The following is a 25330-nucleotide window of genomic DNA, read 5'->3' as shown; positions in this document are numbered from 1 at the left end:
TTATTTTAATTTTTTCATATGTGTTTTCCTTTTTGTTCTCTTTTATTACTTTTTATTAAAAAATAAATTTATTTGTTTTAAATGTTATATAATTCGTCTCTATTATTATTATTATTATTATTATTATTATTATTATTATTATTATTATTATTATTATTATTATCATCATATACACTGCTACTATTGTTTCTATCATTACTATTAATTATTATTATTATTATTTTAATATTTTTTTATCTTTTCCTAATATGTAAATAAATTATATTTAAATATATTTTATAACATTTAAATTTTATAAGAGATAATTTGAAATAGTATATGTCTATTAGAACTCTTTAATTATGAGTTCTATTTTTAAGATAATGAAAAAAAAATTTGTAAAAAGATAATTTATTCAAATTCAAATACTTAATCTTTCAATTCGAAATTTTTATTACAATATTCTTAAATTTGTCTTAAAATATTTTTTAATTTTGTCCTTAAAATTGTGACGTGACTATTTTAATATGTTGCCACTTGGCATCTTGTCTTTGTTTTAGTTTTGTTTTTATATATATACTAGTATGCATATTCACGCGATGCACGTATAATATTAAATTATTATTTCTAATCGCTTCATAGTGAAATATTTCGTTCGATCATGTTAAATCATATTACTCATATTACCTTACAAAAAGTTCAATTATCATATTATTTTTAATAAAATGTGTAAAAAGGATTCTACCCCTCACCTCCACCTCTATCTCTCTCCCTCCCCAATATCAACTTTAAAAATAAAAAATAAGATAAAACTCTACCCTCCCTCCCCACCACACCTGCCTCCAACCCTACCCATGCAGTCCCCCTTCACCCTAACTAAATTATACGAAAAAACTAATCATGTAATTGCAAAAAGAATTATGTTTCATATTTTACTTTATTATACTATCACAATTAAAAAAATATTAGATTTTTAATATTCTCTCTCCTCTCCCTCCGCCCCCCTCCACCATACACAAACACCTCTAACTAAATATATATGAGTAAAAATAATCATGTAATTGCAAAAAAAAAATAATATATATTTCATATTTTTCTTTATTCTATTATTATAAATTTACAGATTTCAGATTGTCAATAACGATTTAAATTTTCATCATACCGTCTCTTCATCTCTTTCGTTTAAAAGTATAAATAAACTGTGCATCTAAAAACTTGTTTTTATACCATGTCAAATCATATTACCTTAAAAAATAGTTCAACTAATATATTATTTTTCAATGAAATGTGAAAAAAGAATTCTACCCCTAACCCCCCACCCACCTCAATCTCCCCAACTCTAACTTAATATATATGGAAAAAAACAATCATGTAATTGTAAAAAAAAAAAATATTTTATATTTTTTATTATATTATCACAATTAAAAAATATTAGGTTGTTAATATTCTACCCCTTTTCCACCTCTAATGAAATCTATATGAGTAAAAACAATCATGTAATTATAAAAAAAATCTTTATGTTTTATTTTTTTGTTTATTATATTGTTTACAATTTAATAGATTTCAAAATGTAAACAAGCAATTTAAATTTTTATTCTACTGTTCATCTATCTCTTCCTTTTAAAATTATAAATAATAATATGTGCATTATCTAATTACTTTATTAAATTCTCAAAATTAGTTTGGACCTCTCCCCCCCCCCCCCCCCCCCCCTCCCCCTAAATTAACTACATGTATTGTAACATTAAAAAGAAGGAGAATAATATCAAACACATATTTTAATTCTTCAATATTCATTAATTTTAAAATAATTAATGATAAGGTAGGGTTGAGAAAAAAATAATTAATTATTTATTGATCTTTTAAATTAAAAATTATTTTGAGACAAATATTTAATAAATATGTCAACTAATATTTTTATAAACGTGATGTTCGGGCTTGCTTTCACGCATAAAGATGTTAGCTATATTAAGACGGAGAAAGTAGTATCAATTTTGAATGATGTGTGACGAATATAATATTAATTTTTAACTTTTAATTAGCATGTCACTTGACTTAATATAATTGTCCGCTACTTTTCTTTAATACATCATAAAATAGTATTCCTTATATTTTTCCTTTTATTATTTTTTTCACAATTCTTAAAATGTCTAAATTTGTTAATAATATTTTTGAATATAATTTATTTACTTTATTTTATTTTTAAATTAAATTCTAATACTCACCATACATCTACCCCCCCTTTCCTTTGTACATAGGTCATAAGTTTGTTATTCTTAATTAATACTTTACTAACTTATCACCTTGCTTAATTTTAAAATATAATTTTCTATTGAAAAATAAAATCTTGATTTAATATTATTTAAATATTCATTAAATTTCACAATTACCTCATCAGTATGAAGTCTCAATAGTTAATTGTTTTTATGTCAAAATTCATACAAGCTAAACATTTGAAAATTTTGTAATGTGAAGCAGTAAATTAACATGTACATGTTATATTATTTAAAAAAATTAATCTAAACTAACACGTTCAAACAATTTTAGATAAAATTCAGTTTTATCTTGACATATGAATAATTATATGTCAACTACTGAACAATTCAATTTTAATTTTGAAAATATATCAAACATTGCTATGATTATAAGGAAAGACAAAACAAACCAAATCAATTAAATAGACTATTTTACAGTTTGCATACTGTTCCCGTCATAATTTAAAAATGCTCATTTCAAAATCAAATTTAAAAGGTATAATTTCTTACATTCCTAGGTATTACTAAGAAGTATCACTATTATTTTTGGTACTAGTGTTACTGCGAAAAATATTAATTAAAAATTTTTGAAACTTAGATTTATGAGTAAAATAAAAAAAATCATGAGAAAAATAGGCATCAAGAACAATATACCACATCAAACTCATAAGAAAATTTCATCACCAATAATTAAAATTAGAGAAAAATTGATGAGGATAATTAATACAACTTATCTCTTTATATTTGTTTTTATCAAAATCAAACGAACAAAATCATAATAGAAAATATTACTTAGTTGAATTTAAGCTAGACAAATAGATTAGAGTATAATATGACCACCATTTATTTGCATATAAAATTGTTAAAACAAAAATAGAATATGAAGAATGCAGTAAATAATAACTTATAAAACAAAACCTCCTTAAAAAAAAAAAAGAAGAAGAAAACTTAGCATTATAAATAATTGTAGAAGTATATATAGGAAAAGTTAAGTAGTAGAATTTCATTCCAACTCGAATTTCATTTAAATTTAAATTCAAAAAATGAACTGATTAGGATATTGATTTGGATAAATATGATTTTTTTTTTAAAAGAAGCAAAAACTTGTAGTTGTGAATAAAAAGGAGTCCAAAAAGAATTACAATTGGGATAAATGATGGTTATTTAATTTATATTTAGATTCAACCACTACTGGTTCTGCTACGTATTATTATTTATTTATTTATTATTATAATTATTACACCTGCATATTGTCACTACTATTTATTTACTTACTTTATTATTATTATTATTATTATTATTATTATTATTATTATTATTACACATACTACACGCTAGTACTACTACTTTTACATGCTAAGTATTATTTATTATTAGTATTATTATTATATTTTTATTTTTTATTTAATATTTAAATAAATTTATATTTAGATAGTTTTATAGCATTTTTTGAATTTTTAAAGAGATAAATACATGAAAGAGTAAAAAAAGAAAGCTTAGCATTATAAATAATCGTAGAAGTACATATAGCAGAAGTTAAGTAGTAGAACTTCATTCCAACTCGAATTTCATTTATATTTAAATTCAAAAAACTAACTGATTAGGATATTGATTTGGATAAATAGGAATTTTAAAAAACAAAGAAGCCTTATGAATAAAAAGGAGCCTAAAGAGAATTACAGTTGGGATAAATGATGGTTATTTTAATTTATATTTAGATTCAACCACTACTGCTTCTACTACGTAAGCAGTAGTTATTGTTTATTTATTTATTTATTTATTTATTTATTTTTATTTATTATTATATTTATTACACCTACGTATTTTCACTACTATTTATTTATTTACTTAATTATTATTATTATTATTATTATTATTGCTACACATACCACACGTTACTACTACTACTTTTACATGCTAATATTTATTATTAGTATTATTATTCTATTTTTATTTTTTATTTAATATTTAAATAAATTTATATTTACATAGTTTTATAGCATTTATTTGATTTTTTAAAAGAGATAAATACATGAGAGAGTAAAGTTCATTTAGAAATCTTTAATCATGAATTTCTATTTTTAAGCTAATGAATTTTTTTTTTCTAATAAAGGATAATATATTTTCAAATTCAAATGCTTCTAATCTTTTAACTCATTATTATTACAATATTATTAAGATTTGTCCTAAAAACTGCTACGTGGCTATTTTTATATGTTGCCACTTGACATCTTGTCTTGTTTTTCTATTTTTAAGCTAATGACTTTTTTTCTTTTTAAAAGGACAATACATTTTCAAATTCAAATATTTTATTCTTTAATTCAAAAATTTTATCACAACAATATTAATCTTTGTGCTAAAATTGCCACGTGGTTTCTCAATAGCTTGCCACATGACTTCTTGTCTTACTTTTAGTTTTGCTTTTATATATATACTAGTATACGTACCCGCGCGATGCGTAAATAATATCAAAATATTATTTCTAATCGTTCATATTGAAATGTTTCATTCAAATTTTTTTTTATCAAATTACCTTTTAAAAAATTCAAATATCATAGTATTTCTCAATGAAATGAACATAAGAATAAAATAAATATTCTACCAACCCATTATATATATATAACAAAATCCATATTTATCATCTCCCACTTCTACATGGGTAATTCTATCTCTTGAGACATGCCACCAGTCCTCAAGTGTTCAACTTTGACTTGCTCACAAACCATACACTTAGTCATAAAGTTTTTCATATCTCTCTTCATATTATTCTACCAGTAGATTTTCTACAAGTCATGATACATCTTAGTTGAACTCGGATAATACATCAGGACTCATGAGCTTCAGTCAAAATCCTTTCCCGCAGCACCAAGAGATGATTTAACCACTTCCTAAACAATTACTCCTCCATTCTTAGAGTCCAAAATACGAACTTTTGAATTGACCAACCAGTGAATATCCTTCACTAACCCTTATTTCTCCTCATCAACATGAGATATGATCCCCATAGACAACCTGCTAAGAGCATCAACAACAACATTAGCTTTACTTGGATGGTATTAAAGGCTCATTTTGTAATCCTTAAGTAGTTCAAGCCACCGCCTTTGCCTGAGATTCAATTCCTTCAGCATAAACACATACTGTAAGCTTTTGTGGTCTGAATATATAACCACATGCACCCCATACAAATAATAGCACCAAATCTTCAATACAAATACCATAACAGCCAACTCTAGATCGTGAGTTGGGTGATTCCTCTCATAAACCTTAAGTTGCCTGGAAGCATAAGATACAACCTTACCATATTGCATCAAAACACAATCTAGTCCCACACGGGATGCATCACAATACACCATAAATCCATCAGTACCCTCGAACAAGGTCCATACTGGCACAGAAGTCAACTTATCCTTCAACTTCTCAAAACTACCCTCACAATTAGTAGGCCATACAAATTTAACCTTTTTCTGAGTCAACCTTGTCAGCGAAGTAGCAATAGATGAGAAACTCTCTACAAACCTCCTATAATAACCAGCCAAGCCCAAAAATCTCCTAATATCGGTTGGAGTCGTAGGTCTAGGCCATCTCATAACTGCCTCAACTTTCTATCGATCCACTTTTATCCTTTCACTTGACACAACGTGACCATGAAAAGTCACAATACTAAGCCAAAATTCATACTTAGAAAAATTTTCATACAACCTCTGGTCATTAAGAGTTTGCAACATAATTCAGAGGTGATTAGCATGATCCTCATTACTCTTAGAGTGCACTAAGAAGTCATCAATAAAGATAATAATAAACAAATCTAGAAACTGTCTAAACACCCAATTCATAAGATCCATAAAACTAGCCAGAGCATTAGTCAACCTGAATGACATAACTAAAAACTCATAATGGTCATACCGGGATCGGAAAGCAACTTTGGGAATATCAACCTCATTTATTTTCAACTGATGGTAACCCGAAGGAAGATCAATCTTAGAGAAACACCTAGCACCCTAAAGTTCATCGAATAGGTCATTAATCCTTGGAAAAGGGTACTTATTTTTCACAATAACCTTATTCAACTGAGAATAGTCTATACACATCTGAATAAATCCATCTTTCTCGCATGAAAAGTATAGGAGCACCCCATGGAGAAACACTAGGACTAATGAGACCCTTATCAATAAGATCATTCAACTGCTCCTTAAGTTTCTTTAGTTCAGCCGAAGTCATCCTATAAGAAGGAATAGAAATAGGATGGGTATTCTATAGAAGATAAATCTTAAAATCTATTTCCCTATTAGGAGGAATTCTAGAAAGATCATAAAAAAAAGCTTTAGGAAATTCATTAACCACAGGAACAGCATGCAAAGAGGGACTTTCAGATTCAAAATTGTTAACCTGAACTAGATGATACAGACATGTCTTAAAAATCAACTTTCGAGCTCTAAGATAGGAAATAAACCTCCCTTTGGGTACTAAGGAACTCCTCTTCAATTCAACCACTGGTTCATTAGGAAAATAAAAACTGACCTTTTGGGTCCGACAATCCAGAGAAGCATAGCACGAATGAAGCCAATCCATCACTAAGTTTACATCAAAATCTACTATGACAAGCTCTATTAAGTCGACCAATGTTTCCCTATGAAAGATAGACACCACACAACCCATATAGATTTTTCTACCCATAATAGAATAACCCACCAAAGTAGACACAGAAAAAGGGTCAAGAATATTTTTAGGACTAAAACCAAAGTGTACAGCCACATAAAGGGTCACATAAGATAGGGTGGAACATAGATCAAGCAAATAATAAACATCACGAGAGAAAATTTGTAACATACCAATGATAACATCTGGGGGTGTATTGAATTCCTGACGAGTACCAAGAGCATAGTGACGATTTTGGCCAGTGCTGGTACCTGAAGTAGTGCCCTTAGGTGTAGGATTTGAAAAAGTGGAAATTGGAACCTTATTAGCTAAAGTAGCAACTCTGGTCAAAGAAAAATTTTGCTGCATATGACCAAGATGACCACAAATATAGAACCAATTTCTCCCCTCCTCATAATATCTACGTTAAAGTTGTCCATAAAAATGGAAAAGAGGATAAGGTGGGGCTGACTGAGCTCCACTAGCCTGAGATTGGGCACCCTGTATCTTAAGACCATCGCTAGCCTTAAAACAACAATCACCCAAAGGCTTAGGATAAAGAGCACTAGCTGTCGAATAAGATTTTTTCAAATTCTTCCTTTTAAGTCCACTGCCTATCATCTCTCCCACTGTTCTGCTGATTCGCACCCTACCTCAATTATCTAAGCTTCTTATTCTGCCTCTCTACCATCTCTACTTGCTTCTTTTTCTCATTCTCTACTTTCTGCATATAAACCACTAGCCTAGATATGTCCATATCATTATTCAACATAGCAGCCTAACACTCTAACACCAAATCACGGGACAAACCAGAAGCAAACTTCCTCATTTGAGACCTCATATTAGACACCAACTCTGGAGCATAACGGGCTAATTACTGAAACTTCAGGGCATACTCCTTAATACTCATATTACCCTACTTCAAGTTCATAAACTCTTCAGCCTTAACTTCCCTAACACCAGAGAAAAGAAGTGATCAAGAAAAGTACCTAAAAATTCATCCTACACAGCCGACTCAACATCATTACCCCTTATTTATTCACACTCTCCATGCCACTAATAAGCCATGTCTTTCAACAATTAGGCAGTAAACTCCACACCCACTATATCAGTAGCATGTATCACCCTAAAGATCTTCTCTATCTCATCAATAAACCCCTAAGGATCCTCCTCAAACTCAGAGCCTATAAAGGTTGGGGTATTCAACCTCATAAATTGGCCAACCCGAGTTACCTCAGATGAACTAACAACAAAACCAACATGATCAGACAGACGAGACTGCGATGCCACCAACTGAGCAAGCACATGAATTAACTATTAGAACTCCATATTAGAGATATCTCCCTGAGATGAACGAACATAAGTATTACCAACCCAAGAATCCCGAAGAGGAATATAGGGACCAGTGGCACCCCATGTTGAGTAGTACAGCCAGGAGCAAGGACCCTAGATTGGGTCATCAATCTATAAATAGGGCGAGTTCCCTCTACTTTTCCCTCGGGTGGGTCAAAGGTTCCAACAGAGTTTCTACGATCGTTAGATCTTCGGGGAGGCATGATCTGAACTGCAAGTAAGCCAAGAGTTAGAAAAGTTTCAAAGTACTAGACTCTATATCCCAAAAATAGAACAAAATAAAGGAAAATATTCCTAAATGACTTATAACTTCCCCCTTATAAGTGTGACACGCTACACACAACTCTACTAGACATTGCTTTATGGATACCTAATATGATACAAATCATGTTACACTGAACCCCGTCCTGGTCATGACTGGTATCTCAAGCCCACCATGAGGCGGAGATCACCCCCTTAGTCTTACCTCAAGAGCACATTAAAAATAAATAGCAGAAGACAACCAAAATATATAATAAAGATACATAAGTCTAATCAATATCTAAGAGTCAAAATATACAATCATCCACACTTGTCCATAAAAGCCTCTAAAACTAAAAATGCCAACTAAGTTGGGACATGCCCCAAGTATAACCAAAAGAACCCAAACTAGAATACTAAACAATAATGAAAACAATAAAGAAACCAGCAAAATAATAGGGCCTTGCAAAAAATGAAGGCTCACCACTTCACAGCAGATCCACAGGAATATCGAATTATCTAACGCTGCACATGAGCAACAGAAAACTCTTCAAACCCTACATCATGAAATGATGTAGCATCCAAGGATGGTCAGGGGGCGAGCACTTGCATGTAACTCAGAGAAAGGAATAAAATAATGTTATTTACCAAAATTAGTCAAAAACACATGCACAACATTCATATATACATATATAGGATGTTGGGATGGGGACAGAGGATGAGATCATGAGAGTTTAAAGATTTAACCTAAACTGTGTGGCTCGATTCATCCTAAAGAAACTCATGGGTTATATGGGTCCAGCTCCCTATCGGAAGGGATCTAGTGCGTGTTAGCCTACAAACCAAGGAAAAAACCGAGGAAAGGCTTAAGACACCAAGTCCATAGCCCTACCAAAATATATATATATATATATATATATATATAATGTGTGCACCAAGCACACAGTCACATGGACCCCCAACGCAAGCAAATATGGTTTTCAGTATTGATACCCTCCCCTCTCCGAATCTACACTTCCACGGTAAGCTACACAATTCTCTTTAAGCCCAGATTAAAATTCTTTTCACATAAACCACTCATTAACCTAGGAGTCATTCATTAATACATTTACCAACGTGGTATCGTCATACCAAATATGCTTGCAAGCTAATATAATTATGCCAAATCAATCCATATAATCAAATTAACTCCCAAGTTTCATTTAAAATTTAAAATCATATTCATTCATTTATCAGTTAATGCAATGCAGGGGGTTCAAAATACAAGTTAAACCATGTAATTATTCATATTCCAAATCAAGTTCACAAGGTGGGTTAAGGTTAATACAATTACCAAGTAAAAATGTTATCAATTTGGGAAAATGTATGTCCTCATTTCCAACCATTAAAATAATGCAACAATTCAGTCCCAATAACCATTAATTAAAGCATAAATAAATAATTAAAAACATGGGGAGTACAATTCAAGTAATAACCATCAAAAGTCCTTAACCAAATTTCAAACCCTTCAATTAAAATCATATAAATATTTAATAATTTAATGCCACAATTTAAATATACAAGTTAGGGATGGACAACATGCCTGAAATACACAAGAAATTAAAGACAATTTGAAGTTTGGAGCCTAGAGTAGTGATTTCTTGATAAACCCTTGAGCTTTCTTGGGTGGAGAGATAAACATGAAAAAGTAGAGTTTGATCTTTGAAAACTGAAGGAAAAGGGCCATTTTTATGTTTATAAGTTGTTCAAGGGCTAAATAGACCAAAAGCCCCTCAAATCAAGTAAAAAAACAAAAAATAAGCATTTTTAACACAGTGGTGTGGCACGCCGCTATCACGGAGGGTAGACTCTGTGCCATGCCTTTATCATGGAGGCTAACCTCCATGGCACACTAATATCGTGGAGGCTAATCTCCGTGTCATGCTAATATAGCGGACACTCACTGCCTTGGGATCCCAAAATAATCCCAAACCCTTTTCAAAAATTTTAGAACTTTCCCAGAACACCCTTTTAACATCTCTAAACACAATTCAAGTACAAAATTGACATTATGCACATGGGAGGATAAAAAATAAATCATTGAAATTTTGCAGGGTCTCATACACTGGAGCATTATAGTGCAGATTAGGAGGATAAGAAAACTAATGAAATGGGTATTATTCCAAGTTCAACACACATTCAGAGAAGGGAACTCATTGATGGATTTTTTTGAACTAACTGGTGTTTAGTTTTGTAAGTACACAAGAGTTCACATCTTTTGAGTCATTACCAAGGCAAGCTAAGAGCATCATGTTACTAGATAAGTTAGGACTACCACATATGCAAATAAGATCCATAGAGAAACCTACACCAGACTGAGTAAAATGAAGTAGAAATTGTGATAACAACAGGAAAAAAAAACATAAAAACAAGCATGGATAATGCAACAAAGAAACACAGTGTAACATACAATGGCTCAAGCTAGAGACTTTAGCTTAGTAGATTTATTTATAAAGGTCATGGTGTGAAAAGTATAATTTCATAATTATTTGTAAGGGTGGTATTAATCCTTTCAAGACTCATTCCTTTATAGAGAGTTATACAGCAGTACATTTCATACCTTGACAACAGTTTCGATCTATTAGAACTGAAGCAATCTGACCTGAATCAAGATGAAACATCAAGTCTTGGAGCAAGCTCCATTTGGTCTAGTTTACACAATACCTGGTGAGAGATTAACATGACTTGAAGTACAAATGACCTGAAGCAATAATGTTTGTTATCTAAGTTCAAGTAATTGTAGAAGGTTGTTACTAAATCAAAAAAATGATGAATAAAGATAAGCTCGCCTGAAGCAGATTGAGTTGAGGACAGCAGGTAGAGATCATCCTCCTAGAACTCTAATGGCAATAGAGATCAAAATATGAAAAGTTTTAGAGTGTTCTCAAAGAGTTACTTTCCCCTTTCTTTTTTTGACTTTCTTTTTATCTCTCGTGTAGATATTTTACATTTGTTATTTGGTCTTAGACCAATTCTTGGGTCAAAGATTTGTAAATATTTTGTTGATGAAATAAAATAGAAAATTACATGGGATGACCCCCATAATAGGCTTTGTTTTTTTGTCCCTCATAAAAAAGGTCTTTAAAGACTAGCATTCCTTCCTTTTTATGTATAGAACAAGTACATTTTTAACTCTCGACACGTAAATGTTCTTACACTTTTTATGCTCATTTGTCTCTCAAATTCTATTTTTGTTTTCGTCTTTTTTTATTTTTCTCTTTTTTTGTTTTAATTCATTTATGTCAACCTTTATTTTTTTAATTTTTAATTTATTTTTTTTGTTTTTCTTTTTTTCTCAAACATTATTTAACTTTCATTTCTCATTGTTTTTGGTTTATCTGTCTCAACCTTTGTTTTTTTTTTTAATTTTTGATTTTATCTTTTGTCATTTTTTTTTTCATATTTCTCAAACTTTATTTTTTTTCCTCGCATTTTTTTCTCAATCTTTATTCTTTTACTTTTTTTTTCTTTATTCTTCTCTTTTTTTCTTAGCCTTTATTTTTTCTCTTCTCTTTTTTCTCAATCTTTTTTTTGTATCTTTTTCTTCTCAACTTCTATTTTATTTTGTTAATGAACAAAAAGTTGGATAATCGTAAAGAGAATTTTTTTTTCTTTGACATCAAAGTAAATATAAAGGCATAACTTGTTGTTTGATAGTCCTTCGAGATATGTCTTGAAAGTCCTTCGGGATAAGTCTTGCCTCTAAGGCAAGAGTTGTAGAACGTCTTATAAATTAAGATAAAATTTGATAGTGTCAACTCTCGCTCATGAGACGTCACTTAATGTTTGAAAATCCTTGGCCTAAATCTTGCATCTAAGGCAAAGTTATAGAACATTTCATAAATCAAGACATAATATGGTAGTGTCAACTCTTGCCCTGTAATGCCTCAAGTCTGCACCCCGAATGTCACAGGTGCTCATAATCCCAAAGGACCATAAGCTAACCCATAACTAATACCTGTTGCAATAATATAGTAATAATACTGTAATAATACGGAAATTAGGCTGAATCTGCCATAAGTTTCCTAACTGGAATCAAATACTAAAAATTGAACATTTGTCTGAAATAGTCTAGTCTAAAAGCCTCTAACTGTCTGAAGGTAGAGTTGATGAGACAATCCCCCAACTAACTCTGAATACTGAAAATATACTGAAATACTAAAATAACAAATCTGTCCTCAAACTATGAGGACTCACCACTAAGTCTGTTGCTGATAAGTTAGGATGTTAAGTACGATCAGGAGCCTGTGCGTCTGAACCTATGATATAAGACAGCATAGCATAAAAAAAGGTATGCATCAGCACTTTGAATATATTGGTATGCTAAGCGAGGTAAGTTTGAAAGCATGGGTTCATATGCATGAACAATAGCTGGCTGAGTAACATGAATATCACCGAATGAGAGTACGTGTATATATGAAACTACTGTAAATACTGATTATGCAATACTATGCACATAACTACGTATACTGTAACTATGATCATTCTAACACTAGATACTGAGTTCTGATAACTAGATGACTGATATCAAAGTTCACTGATAACTATATTACTATTAGTTGGGTGACTATTTCTGAAAGTCTTGATACTGTAGAACTGAACTGAGTTCTATACTGAGCTGGATGACTGTGTCTGACAGTTCTAATTCTGTAGAACCGAACTAAGTTCTATGCTGAGATTGAAACTAAAACTGTAGGAGGTAATCATCTAACCGATAAGCTCCAAATAAGGTAATTGGGGTCCAACCTATAACTATAAGATCTCGCAAAATTTCTAGCTTAATTCAGTCCTTTAAGCCTGTTAAGGGGTCCTTAACTTAGAAAATTCTAGCTAAGTATTCAGACTTCGAAAGTTGGAATATTATTTCATAATCTATACATCCGTAAAATGTTGATATTTTAGTTAATTCATGATCAGGAGGGTCAATAGGTGTTTCCGAATGAGTTTTGGATTTTTTGGACCTCATTTAGACCATGTTTGGAATCCTAAAATAGTGAACCAATGCGATCTTGGCATGCCGCGTTGACTATCGCATTGGTTAAAATTTTCCCCAGCTACCAGCGTGCAATTCTAGTGGACCGGTGCAATCTTTGCATGACACATTAGATATCACATCAATGCCATCGATGTGCCTCATCGATCTACGCGTTGGATATCGCATCGATCCTATTGATATGCCTCATCAATCTGCGTGTTGGTAGCCCAATTATCAGTCATTAAAAGACCACGTTCTTAGGAGTATTTGGGTCTTTTTTCCTCGACCCCTAGCCCTCAAAACATGAAATTTAATACCCTAGAAATCAAATAAACTCATTCTTTCTCAATCTCTCTTAAGAACTAGCCTTAGGGTTTTTAATTTCAAATCAAGAACTGAAGATTTCCTCTATTAGCTTCCAAAAATTCTTCAACAAAGGTATGTAAAGTGTTCATCCAAAGGTCCCTTCCACCCTTGGAGTTCAAGAAACTTTTTTTAAAAACATGAATTATGATTTCTATGTTGTGGGTTTGAATGTAATCATATTGATATTGTGGTATATGTTCCAAGTTGAAATCTTTATGTATTTCTTGATATTATGATAGCATGTATGTTGAATTTTGTTTCTCTTATATTGAAAACCTTGAATTATGAAGTCATATTGTATTAGCATTGTTGTTGATGCCCAAGTATGAAGCTACGCCTACCATGCTTTTAATAAAATGCTAAATTGAGATTATGGTGCTTTTATGATCCTTTGGTGATCTAAATGGTGAACTTATGCTTTACCCACATGTTCCTAATGTCTTTCATTCTAAAGCTATACCTTGTATGTGTTTGATGGAATGCTCAAGAGATTGGTTTAATGAAATTATGATGTGTTAAAATGCATTCCTATTCATGTGCAAGTTCATGACTTTCAAGTGATTAATGAAATGCCTCATAGATTGTATTGTGAGTTGTTGACTATTGTCAAGTATTCAAGAATTGTCATATTTTATTATTTTTATGCTATCGAGTCCTAGGGGTATTTAATACCCGATAATTTAGCTATGTGCCTAGAGACAGTGTCAGTTACAGAATAGTCTTAGTCATGTCACGATCAGTAGTACTCTAGTTCAGTTACCGAACTCAGGAAAACTCAGTAAACTCAATATTAATCCAGCCCCATTCAGTATTCAGTTCAATCCTCGGTAATCTCAGTCAGCCAACCGAACTCAGTAGTATTCCGTTAGTCAATAAAACTCAGTTCAGCTCAGTTAATCAGTACAATCAGTCTAGCCTAGTATAAAATAGGAATTAATCCAGTGTCTATTCAGTTGGGAGTAAGATTCATCACCGAACGAACCCAAGAATGGGGGATCACCCGCCAGCAGAGGGTGTGATCCTTAGAAGCAATCCTTGCATTCCAGAACTACATAGCCAGCGTAGGTTGAGATATAACCCTACGAGTCTAGGGTTAATACATCTTATTTGAGTTCTCCTACCAGTGAAGAGTTGACGAAAGTGCTCCTTATCAGAAAGGGTTAACTCACAGTTTGTCTTTAGCCGTGGAACGGTACTAATACCATTCCAATTAGGGTTACAGGTTGGACCCCAAATAGTTTAGAAAGGGGCATATCAGTTAGATAATTACCTCCCACAGTCACAGTATCAGTTTTAGTTATCAGTAAAGAACTAAGATAGTTCTATAAATTTCAGGACTATCAGATATAGTCACTCAGCTCAGTACGGAACTTAGCTAGTTCCATCAGAAATAGGACTATCAGACACAGTCACTCAGTAAACAGTATATCAGTTATATCAGTTAATCAGTATTAAGACTCAGTATTCAGTATTATCACGATCTCAGTTACAGTTCACGTATTCATGCATGTACTCTCATTCAGTTATACATATGTTATTCAGTTGTTATTGTTTATGCATATGAACCTTTGTATTTAGCCTTACCTCACTTTGCGTACCAGTACATTCACACATACTGATGCATACTTTTCTTTTACGCTATGGTGTTTTATACCATAGGTTCAGACGCATGGGCCCCAGAGCATTCTTAGCGGTTTAGACATTCAGCAGACAGAGTAGTGGTGAGTCCCTATAGTTTGAGGAAATGTTTATCTATTCAGTATTTTAGTATATTTTAGTAGTCGGATTTAGTTGGGAACATGTCTCATCAACTCCACAGTTCAGATAGTTTTAGAAGCTTTTCAGACTAAATGTTCAGACAATATTCAGTATTTCAGATTTAAATTTAGTTTTATCAGATTTTATCATTTCTCTTTCTCGGTATCACAGTTGTAAACCTTATGGAATTTTATCCCATTATTCTGCATTATACAGTATTATTACACAGCTATTGTAGTAGGTACTAGTCATGGGTTAGCTTGTGGTCCTTTGAGATTATAAGAACTGTGTAGTGTTCAGGGTACTAGACTCGGGGTGTTACAAACTTGGTATCAGAGCCTAAGGTTCAATAGAGTCCTAGGAAGTCTGAAAATCGCATCTAGTAGAGTCTTGTGCATGGGTATGTAGCGTGCCACACTTATGTAAAGGAGACAATAAGCTATTGTAGGAATAGTTTCCCTTCTTTCAATATTTATGTCATGCGAGTAAGCATGATCTCCAGTTAAACTCTTATTTTAATCCATTTCTTCCTTTCAGTTATAGAATATGCCTCCCAAAAGGACTAATGAAAGAAGAACTAAAAACTAGTCAGCACCTCATCCCGTTAAGGCAGATCCTCTGGATGAGCATGTCTCTCATGCAGAATTCAAAACTGCATTCACTACTCTAGCCAATTGTAACGCCTCAAAAAATGGGTCCTGGAGCTTCACACGGTGCTTGAGGCTACGAGTAGCCCCAATCTAACCCTTTGATCCATTTTCATTCAGTTCAACACAAATCAATGGGGTTTCCATAAATAACCCTCAAATATCAACAGAGTAATCATCATCCAAGAATAAAAGAATTTCAGAAAGATAACAAAATATGACTTATTAGTCAACTCCCAACATCTATACTAGTCTGACAAGCCTCTAAAAAAATCAATAAAACCAGCGAACCATTGAGACATGCCCCAACTGACTCATACTCAGTTATCAAATATAAACAATTCTGTGAAACCAACATCAGACATCACATCCTCAAAACATGAGGACGACTCACCACAACATAGAATGTAGAACAGCGTACCCGAAGAATCACTATCATACCTGGAACTGAGCACCTGAACCTACATTTCGAGAAAATGCAGCCCACATCCGAAGATGTGGGTCAGTATCATGGAAAGAAACTGAGTATATGGGGGTGTATGCAGCTGTATAAATATCATCATCATAAATATTTATAAGAAATATGCAGGATGTATGAAAGACTCACATAGCCCGAAGAAAATCATCATAATCATGAGAGGATGAAATAAGTACAATAACACATGTGAATCATCATATAATTTGTCAATCACTTTCAGTTCATCAAGAATATCAATTCTCATAATGTAAATATCATTTAAATCTTTCGAAAGAATAACTTTCACAATTCCACTTTCAAATCACTTCATCATTCACCATAGACACAAGGAAACACACACACACTGGGAGATCCTATAACCGACATAAACCCTGTGAGCTACATGGAGTCCAACAAACAACCCACATTGGGGAGAGCCATCCTATCCTTGCCATCGGAGTAGGACTATCGATATCAAATCCACACAAACTAATGATCACTATATAAATCAGCCTCAGGCTCACTCTTACGAGTCCCACTCGGTGCTAAAGATTTCTCCCAGACTTAGCTCAGATCATTTCAAAGGCAATCCACAATAAAACAATTTTAGTAATATATAAATATACATCGGGAGTCATCATGGTTCCCATCTATCAAAATCAACCACATTGTGGATTTCTTTCACACTCGATTTTAAAACAACTCCATTAAGACCAAAAGGTCAAATCATTCAAAATATCTCAAATATTCAACATCAACATGCTTATAACACACACTTTCTCAAAAAAACATAATTTTCAATGGGAATTCACGACCCAAACATCAAAATCATGATAAATATCGTTCAAGATTCATGCTTTATATCACCACACATGTAAATTCATCTTTCAAAATCATAAACATCAAGATTTCATAATAATCATCATAAGATATGGGTTCATGCTTCAAATTCATAAAAATCATGCCTTTGTAAAGAAAATTACTTTTGCGCACAAGAACGAAAGAGAGTTCTTGTTGAAAAATCCCACATATCTTGAATGATGAACTTTAGATCGGTACTCATTTTTGAGATGTTAATCGTGCCTTTGAATAATGGTTCTTGGAGTTCTTGTACTAGGAACTTGGAATCTTGAATAAATTTGCAGAATTAATGGTGAACTTTGGAGGTTCTTGAAGTTGGATGTAGGAGCTTAGGGTTTTCTTTTTGAGGGAGTTTGATGAAATATAACATATAATGCTTCTAATAGGCTTTAATATAGGGTTTGGATGGATTTTGGGTAAGGGAGAATGACCAAAACGCCCCTAAAAATCAAAAAAATTCTCGAATCTGTCCTTTGGTGGACTGTTTTGATAGTCTGAAGTAGATCAACCATAACGTTTTACTTCGATATTCAAATTGGATGAAACCAATTTCATTAGAAAGAGGAATCTCATATATTTTCGTTGATATATAGTATCTCACCCAGATCATTGTGTATGAGGAGTTATGATCATTTGAAGTTGACCCAAAAATTCACTTTTGATAGGCTGAAATAGATCGACCATAACTTTTTGCTCCGATAGATAAATTGGATGAAACTAATTTCATTGGAAAGAGTACTCGCAGAGCTTTCTGTTGATATATAGTAGAACACCCAGATCATTATGTACAAGGATTTATGATTGTTTAAAATTGGAGAAAAAATACGCCATGCCTCAGTACATTTTCCTGCACGTATTACTGTTCACTACTATTCACGGCTCGATCGAAATATTCATAACTCATCGCTCGGGTGTCCGTTTTGGATGATCCACATATCGTTGGAAATATTATTCGATAATCTACCCAATGGTGTGTCATAATATAACATTTCGCATGAAAAATTTATAATTCATTCTAGAAGATAGAATCCAACACGTTTATGCACAAAATTTCAACGAAAAATTTCCTGGGGTATTACACCAATTCAATAGTAGCCTAGAATAAATGGCTAGCTATTATTTCGACCAACCTAGTGGCCAATGCTGTATCATCCAGGATTCAAGACTTTACCCGAATGAATCCTCCTTTATTCTCAGGATTAAGACAGAAGAGGATTCACAGGAGTTCCTCGATCAGGTTCAGAAAGTCACAGATATCATAGGAGTGACTTCCAGTGAAAGTGTTGATTTAGTCACCTATCAACTACAAGATGTAGCCCATACATGGTTTAAGTAGTGGGAGGTAGATAGAGGTACAGATATAGAGCCCATCTTAGATAGATTCTTTCCCTTAGAGCTGAAAGAATCTAAGATGCTAGAGTTCATTAACCTCAGGCAAGGCAATATGAGTGTGAAAGAGTATTTCTTCAAGTTTACTCAGTTAGCCAGGTATGCTCCCCATGTAGTGGCAGACAATAGATCCAGAATGAGCAAGTTTGTGTCTGGGGTATCGGGTAGAGTAGTTAAGGAGTGCAAGCCTGTGATGTTGATTAAGGAGATGGACATATCTAGGCTTATGGTCCATGCTTAACATATTGAGGAGAAAAAGCTTAAGAAGAAGGAAAGACAAAATAAGAGAGCTAGAACAAGTAGTTTCAGCTTCGCTCAGCCTAAGTCAGAGGGTGGGAATCGTTCTCAATTTTGCCTGAAATCTATAGCCCCAGTTTCGTCTTCAGCTAGTGCACTAGTACCAAAGTTCAGGAATAATAGTCATGATGGGGCGCTAGGCTCCAAAACCTAGAATAGTGCAAGTTGTGTTCGTACCAACCCATTTTACGAAGAATATGGTAAGAATCATAAGGGATGTGTAGAGCCAGTAGTGATGTATGTTTTGGATAAGGCAAGTCAAGTCACAGAGTCCGAGATTGTACTAAGCCTATCCTACGAAGTCAGCACAGTCGTCCTTCAGCTCTGTTCGGTCACCCGAATCAGCAGGGTGCCACTTCCAGTACCGCCAGTGGGCAGCACCCAAATAGGCTCTATGCACTTCAGTCCAAGAAAGATCGATAAAGTTCTCCTGATTTGGTTACTAGTACATTACAGACCTCCCCTTTTACATGTTTATGCCTCATCCAATTTAGAAGTTTCTCTATCTTTTGTAACTCTTTGCATAGCAATTAACTTTAAAGTCAGACCAAATATTAACAAAATCTTTCTCAGTCTCCACCCTAGTGGGTCAGTTTATCATAGCCCAACAGGTATACAGGAACTGTTTGGTTATGATATCTTAGGAAGTCAGGCTTCCAGATTTCAGTAGTAATATTAGTACGTGTAGAAAAGTAAAGGGTAGGAATGATGCCCAACCCGTCTTTACCTCTGTTCAAAGTTTTGTACTTCAGTCATCACGATACTTGCGCATGCTTTATGTCTCATCTGCATGAACACAACTTATATTCATGCCCTTTTTATAGAATCGTGTGTGCTTATAGTTCCTAGTATGAGGAGTTCTAGTTCACTCAGTAGTATGAATCATGTTCTGTGAGTACAAAAAACTCCAAATTTTGGTTATGCAGCTCATGACCACTACTCTCATGCCTTATAGTGTTTTCATCCCCCATTATCATCTTGATTACAATCATTGTTACAGTCTCAGACATAGTATCAACCTCAGTCTCAATCCAGTAATCAGATTCGTAACTCGATTCAGTCTTAGGATTGCTCGAATATAGCTTACAGTTATCAGTGACTTAGATTTTTAGTATTTCAGTACCTCAATTTACTGACTATTTCAGAATCATATCATATGCTTGTTTTTGCATTCTTAAATAATACAGTTTTCATGAATTCGTGCTCAGTTATTTCATGTTATCCAATTAGTCCTTACCTCATATACATGAGACTCTATGGTTTCAGTTCAGTTATTTAGGCTAAGTACAGTTCTGTCTTGCAGACCCAGTAATTCAGTTATCTGTCATTCAGTTAATCTGATAAATAGTCTCAGGTAAAGGGTTGTACTAAGGTGGAGAGTATAGTTAAAAGGATATTCAAGAATTATCTCTAAGCTCGACAATTTTAGTTGCAACACATAAGGCTTAGCTACTTTATCTTAGATGATGTTTCGTAAGTCATGACTCATATTACAGAACTTATTCAGACCATACCAAGATTTACTTACCACCTAAATCCACTAGAACTCTATGGAAAAAGTGTCATCAAAAGGCCCCAGTCGAGTATAAGTTTTTAGCATAAGTTAGTCTACAGAGCCCGTGATTCAATTTAGCAGTCAGATAGACAAGTTTGTATGGTTTCCTATCTTTACATTTATTCGTACTATTTAAAGTCTCATGAATGTAACTGTTCCAAGATGGGGCAACCAGGTAGCTGCTTATTCATCCCAATCCATGTATCATGTCTCAGTTTCAAACCCCAGATATCATATCCAGTCACAACTCAGTTCGTAGGTGCCCTGTGTATCATCCCTATTTTCCTCAAAATCTCAGGCAAGTTAGTATTCTTTGAGGGACATAATGTCCCAAAGGGGAGATGCTCTATAACCTCGATCTATTCTGTCCTAAGATGGTGAATCTCTACACTTACTTTCTGTAAGACTACGCTTTAGGGATATAAGTAAAATCAAAGCTAGGACATGGTAAAACATGGATACTATATGAATACTGGGTCTAAAACTACATGATGGAGACTGATATAGATTGAGGATCAGAATATACAATCACATTGAGCACGAATGCATAAACATACTAACTTATCTAATTAACTGAATGACCGATAGTTGAATACTGGGCATGTAAGACTAAACTGTACATAGTCTGAATAACTAGACTGAAAATATAGAGTATTGTGCATATGAGGAAGGGACTGACTGAATAACATGAGATAACTGGACATGAATTCGTGAAAAACTATATAAGTTGGGAATGCAAGACCAAGCATATCACATAATTCTAAAATAGTCTGTAAACTGAGGTACTAAAATACTGATAACTGAATAACTGATAACTATATGCTATGGTTAAGCAAACCTGAAACTGAACTGAGTTACTGATCTGATTAATGGACTAAGACTGGAACTGTAACTAAGATGGTAACTGAGACTATAACTAGACTGTACTAGAACTAAATACTGAACTGATTTTTGTGAAACATGCAATAACATGAGGATGGTTATACTGCTGAGATATAATAAGAGAGTTAAGTTATGAGTAATTATTACTTCAAGATGGGCCTGATTTCGTGAAGAAAAGATAAGATCTTTAGTACATAAAAAGCTCAGGACGCTTACAAACTAAATCCTGACTGACTATCTTAGATCTAAAATGTGACCCATGAACTGAACTGATTCACCATTCACATGGACACTACTAACTCTTCCTACTGGAGTCTGAGCTGGACTAAATTCTCCCACTATGTATATATACAAGCCTACTCAGATCTAGAAGATACACACATAACACTGTAATACTTACACTAGTCTGGATCATAAATTTCCACACACCCTGTATATTTTTTTACACTTCTCATTTAGAAGAGGACTAAGGAGAGGAATAGAATACCAACACCATGGGTTCATCAAAAGAACTAAATTGAGGATATCCATGACATAATGTGAATTTAGCTGATCATTTGGAGTGTGATATAAATATGGGAACTGAACAAACTGTAAAGCATGAACACATGAGTCATAAGTTGAATGACCTGAGAGCATGAATTTTTGAATTCGTGGAACATGATTCACACTGCTAAGTAAACTAGGACTCTTCATACGAGGGACTGGGATCATACATGATTCTACGGTAAGTGTATGAATGTGAGCTATGAGCATAGAGCTGATGCATAAAGCATAAGTAGATATCTTAATAACTGAAGTAAAATACCTTGAACTGAAATATAGCTGGTTCAGGTGACTTCTCCCTATTGATGTTCTACAGTACCCTGCTTCGCCACTTAGAATCTGAGAGCCTGACCTGATTACTTGCTCTACCATCTCCTTCTTAGCTTAAAGCAATCATTCTCAATTTGTGAACTACTTACTCAAGCACTCCAATTCAATCACCAAAAACTATATGACCAAGAAAAGTTACTGACCTTAGCCAAAATTCGCACTTACTGAGTTTAGCGAACAACTGATGGGATCTAAGAGTTTGTAATACTATTCTGAGATAGTCTGCATGATCGCGTTCACTATGGAAGTAGACAAGAATGTCATCAATGAAGACTATAATGAACGTGTCTAAGTACTGCTTGAACATGCAGTTTATCAAGTCTATGAAAGCTATTGGAGCATTGGTAAGACCGAATGACATGACTAAGAATTTGAAGTGACCTTACCGACTTTTGAAAGTTAATTTTAGAATGTCACATTCTCTGACTCAGATATGATGGTAGCCTAATCTGAGGTCTATCTTAGAAAAGTAACTGGCACCCTGAAGTTGGTCAAACAAGTCATCGATTCTGGGAAGTGGATACTTGTTCTTGACCGTAACTTTGTTCAATTGACGGTAGTCAATACACATTCTGAGATAACTATCTTTCTTACGCATGAAGAGAACTAGTGCGCCCCACAGAGAGACACTGGGCCTAATGAATCCCTTATTTAAGAGATCCTTCAATTGTTCTTTTAATTTCCTGAGTTCTACTAGAGCCATTTTGTATGGCGGGATAGAGATAGGCTGAGTATCTATAAGAAGGTGTATTTTGAAGTCAATTTTCCATTTAGGAGGAACCTCGAAATATCCTTGGGAAACACATTAGGAAATTCACATACTACAGGAATTGACTCAAGCCTGGGAGATCGAAATTAGAATCCTTAACTCGAACAAGATGATAAACACATCCCTTAGATATCATTTTTCTTGCCTCCAGGTGAAAAATAAGTTGACTCCTAAGTGCTAAAGTAATATCCCTCCATTCAAGGATAGGTTCATTCAGAAACTAAAAATGGACAAATTTTTTTCTACAGACAACTGAAGCATAACATGAATAAAGCCAGTCCATGTCGAGAATGATATCAAAATCTATTATCTCTAATTCTTCTAAGTCCGCTGAAGTGACATTCTGAATACCATAATCGGACAGTTCCTATATACCCATTGGGATATGATAGATTTATCCACTGGGGTAGAGACTGAAAAGGGCTCTGCTAGGATTTTGGGACTGACTCCAAAGTCAACAGCTATATAAGGAGTTACAAAGGACAAAGAAGCTCCTGGATCTAGCAAAGCATAAATATGTAAATGATAAACTTGTAATGTACCAGTGACCACATCAAGAGAAATTTTCTGATTTTGTCGGGACTGGATGCATGAAGTCTGTTTGGGTATTGGCCATTGGTGGCACTCTGCTAAGATGGGCAATCGGACTGAGCTGGGGTATAATTATGCTAACTCTATGAACCTAACTGAGGACAATCTCTGATCCAATGGCCTGGCTTTCCACATTCGAAACATAAATCAATACCAGCCCAACACATACCCTGATGATTCCTACCACACTTCCCACAGAGAGGGTTAGTACGACCACCCTTTGGCCTTAACATTATGGCCCTCTTATTCTTTCTCCCTTTTTCCCTATGCTTCTCTTCTTCACTCTACGGAGCATGAGCCATAAGTCTAGATAGGACAATAGAAAGCTGGTTGTTTTGAGCAGCTACTAAATAAGCTAAGGCAATAAAAGCAACCCTGAGTTTGGGGTTAGTGACATGCTCATTTAAGGGATTTGCCTGAATAGGCAGAGGTGCTGGCTGGTTTTCAGTTCTTCTTCAGTTAGTCTTTTTGGGGGACATATTCACCGTAAACAGAAGGGAAACTTGAATTAGACATATTTTAATCTAAGCTCATGCTCACTCGTATGATATGAATACTGAAAAAAGGAAAACTTTTCCAAAAATACCTCATAGCCTCTTGTTCATAAGTGTGGCGCGCTATACACTCATGCCCAAGACTCTACTAGACGTAGCTTACATACTTCCTAGGACTCTGTCAAACCTTAGGCTCTGATACCAATTTTGTAACACCTCGAGTCTGCACCCCAGACATCACATGGTGCTCATAATCTCAAAAGACCACAAGTTAACCCATGACTGGTACCTGCTACAATAACAAAGTAATAATACTATAATAATATAAAAATTAGGTTGAATCTACATAAGATTCATAACTAGAATAAAATACTAATAAATAAATATTGAAAACTGAACATCTGCCTAAAATAGTCTAATCTAAAAGCCTCTAATTATCTAAAGGTGGAGTTGATGGGACAAGCCCCTAACTAACTCCAATTACTAAAAATATACTAAAATACTAAAATAATAACTCCATCCTCGAACTATAAGGACTCAGCACTAAGTTTTTTGCTGATAAGCTGGGCTGCTAAGTACGATCAGGTGCCCGTGCATCTGAACCTGTGATATAAGACATCATAGCGCAAAAAAAGATATGTGTTAGTACTTTGAATATACTGGTATGCTAAGCGAGGTAAGGCTAAATGCATGGGTTTATAAGCATGAACAATAACCGGATGAGTAACATAAATATAACTGAATGAAAGTACGTCTATATATGAAACTGCTCTAAATATTGATTATGCAATACTATGCACATAACTATGTATACTGTAACTGAGATTATATTAACACTGAGTACTGAGTACTGAGTTCTGATAGCTGAATGGATGATATTTGAGTTCATTGATAACTGTATTACTGTTAGCT

Source organism: Capsicum annuum, chromosome 9 (genome assembly GCF_002878395.1).
Source record: "Capsicum annuum cultivar UCD-10X-F1 chromosome 9, UCD10Xv1.1, whole genome shotgun sequence".
Taxonomy (NCBI): Eukaryota; Viridiplantae; Streptophyta; class Magnoliopsida; order Solanales; family Solanaceae; genus Capsicum; species Capsicum annuum.
The sequence above is the reverse complement of the archived record's forward strand: the minus strand, read 5'-3'. Positions refer to the sequence as shown.